The sequence below is a fragment of the Anabrus simplex genome, chromosome 1 (assembly GCF_040414725.1).
Source record: "Anabrus simplex isolate iqAnaSimp1 chromosome 1, ASM4041472v1, whole genome shotgun sequence".
NCBI classification, from domain to species: Eukaryota; Metazoa; Arthropoda; class Insecta; order Orthoptera; family Tettigoniidae; genus Anabrus; species Anabrus simplex.
Genome location: NC_090265.1, coordinates 317,398,091 through 317,401,244, shown reverse-complemented (window position 1 = coordinate 317,401,244; position 3,154 = coordinate 317,398,091). Strand labels below are relative to the sequence as shown.

Here is a 3,154-nt window from a genome sequence, read left to right as displayed (position 1 = left end):
ATACGGCGTTCATGAAGCCGCACGCTCTGTTCTTGTAACAACTAAACCAGGACGACGGAGGATTGACAAAGACACTTGGCTTTGGAATGAAGTTGTTTAAGATGCAGTGCGGAAAAAGAAACAGCTGCACCATGAGTTTCTTTCAGATAAAACACCGTCTCGTTTGAATGCCTAAAAATCAGCCCGTAGTGAAGCGAAGAAGGTCATTGCCGTAACAAAAGCAAAGCGATATGCAGAGATATATGCACAACTTGACACGTTGAATTATGTATGGCCCTACTGAGCCTTGCTAGTATACAGTAAGGAAGAGGTTAAGAAAAGTGTCCTGACGACCCAGACGTCCTGTTCGAGTGCCCCGTTTAACGCAGCACCATCGTGCAGCTCACCTTCGCCTTCTGTTTGCCTGTACACACGTCAACTGGCAACTTCGCCAATGGTGACCTGTGTTGTTCACAGAAGAGTCCAGATTTCCCCTGACACAGCGTGATGGACGTCAACGAAGGCGAGCGGCACATTTGCCGGCTACTCAAATTGAGGCACCGCAAAACGGAAGACATTCAACGTTTTTACGGCATCAGTGACGAAACAGGTGACCTGCTGGTCGACTGGAAGAAAGCGCGAGAATGCTGGCGGAGCTATTTTGAGAAACTTTCAGCCGAAGAATTTCCCCACCCACCAATCCCAATCACCTTCGCTATTGAAGGTCCAGCGAAGGAAATCGAAGTTACTGAAGTCCAGGCTGTTCTGAAGGAAATGAAAGCAGGGAAAACCATCGGCCTCGATGGTATTCTGGCAGAGTTCTGGTACTGTCAACAGTGGGATGCGGCAGTATGGCTAACACAGCTTTTCAACCAGATCATCAAAAAATATCAAATACCATCAGACTGGTGACGGAGCATTACCGTACCAATCTTCAAGAAGAAGGGAAATCCTGCCAATTGTTCTAATTATCACCCGATCAGACTTCTGAGCCACGCGATGAAGGTCTTCGAACGTATTCTTGACAAAAGGATTCGCGAGATAGCGAAACTTACAACGAACCAAGCTGGATTTGTGAAAAATTGTGGCACAACAGATGCAATCCACGCTGCATGGCTGTTAGTTGAGAAACACCATGAAAACAATAAGCCACTTCATCTCGATTTTCTGGATCTTGAGAAGGCCTTTGATCGAGTGCCACATGACCTAATCTGGTTAGCGCTACGAGAACATAGCATTCTAGAGCACCTTGTTAAGTGGGTACAGATGCTCTACGTAGAAGCAAGGAGTTATATTCAAGCTACCCCAGGAGCGTCCGATGATTTCCACATCACTGTAGGAGTCCATTTAGGCTCTGCCTTACCACCATAGCTGTTCATTCTTGTGATGGGTACTGTTACATCAGACCTGCACAAGCCAATACCATGGGCATTTCTCTATGCTGATGATGTCATGTTGGCTGCTGAGAATAAGCTTGATCTCCAGCGCCAAACAGAAGAGTGGAACAACCGGCTGGCGCAGTACAGCCTGCGCCTCAACAAAAAGAAGACAGAATACATGACATTAGATCCTCGAGAAATTGGAAGCATCCACGTTAACGGTGAAGATCTAACACGAGTAGAGAAATTTAAATATCTTGGTTCCACAATCTTTGACGATGGCCGACTTACTAACGAGGTCAACACAAGAATACACGCGGCCTGGATGGAGTGGCAAATGATAACGGGCGTCACCTGTGACCGTCGGATGAAGGATCATCTGAAATCTAAGATCTACTGGACTGTTATACGTCCTGTCGCTCTCTGAATGAAATGTCGCATGGCTTTTAGTGCCGGGAGTGTCCGAGGACAAATTCGGCTCGCCAGGTGCAGGTCTTCTGAATTGACTCCCGCACGCGACCTGCGCGTCGTGATGAGGATGAAATGATGATGAAGACGACACATACACCCAGCCCTCGTGCCAGCGAAATTAACCAATTACGGTTAAAATTCCAGACCCTGCCGGGAATCGAACCTGGGACCCCTGTGACCAAAGGCCAGCACGCTAACGATTCAGCCATGGAGCCGGACTGTCGCTCTCTACTGCACCGAGTGTTGGCCAGCTACAAAGGAGGTAGAACGTCGACTTAGCGTCATGAAGACAAAGATGCTTAGGCGGACAGCTGGCATCACTAGACTTTCAAACGATGATATCAGAAAACGTTTTGGCGTTGCACCGATCCAGAAGAAAATGCAGGAAAGCCGTCTTCTCTGGTTTGGGCATGTATTGCGTGCAGAAGACAATACATTGGCAAAATCAGTGTATACATTGGAAGTCGCTGGAAAGTGGCCCGAGGGACGACAAGACAGCGATGGACCGATACAGTGCTCAACGACCTGAAAGCTACATCCAGGCATGGCCCGAGACCGAATTAAATGGAGACAACGAATCAACACAGTGGACCCTGCCACCAGGTGGGACAAACGCTGAAGAAGAAGTCCTTCTCAGTGTTCTTTCTTCACCAATTATGTATCACAATGACATCCATGTATTCAGCACCGAAAGATAATATTTCTCTTCGCTCCAGAGCGAGAACCTGGTTGTCCTTGGGACACGCTTCCACTTCGCTCGTTTTCACATAGTACAGATACGAAAGTGCTGACGCAGGCTATGTCCGACATGCGACCGGAACAGAAAAAAGTGTGTTGTCAGGCTATGGCCACATTCGAAAAATATCCTGTACTGTGCTCCCTGTTAAAGGGTAAAAATAAGACAGACATTTGCTTTTCACCATCAGAACATTCCTCTGATAGTTCTTTAAGAATGATGATTTGAATATGTATTCATCGTGCGAAGACTGGAGTGGTAGAATCGGCTAACATACATTAACTCTCGGGTTTGAGTTACGAAATGTGATCACAGGTTCAACTGCTTAACGTCCAGATTTCTATTTTGGTGAGAGATGCATTTCGGTACACGTATTGAACCTGGATTCAGAATATATCTTCAAGGAAGCTCTCGAGGAGGCGGAGATTGGAGTGCTCTTAAATGGCAACTAGATAAATAACATTCGCTATGCCTACGACACGATTTTTTTGCAGATAGTCAATATAGTCAGTATAGAGTTATATAAAAAAGCCATGAATATGGTCTAGTTGTAGATCCTTAGAAAACAAATACGATGATAATCAGTAAG

General features: G+C 46.3%; 1 pseudogene; it reads left to right on the top strand.

The window, feature by feature from the left end:
- Positions 1-1,365: 1,365 nt before the first annotated feature.
- Positions 1,366-2,393, top strand: LOC137498557 (uncharacterized; annotated as a pseudogene).
- Positions 2,394-3,154: the final 761 nt, after the last annotated feature.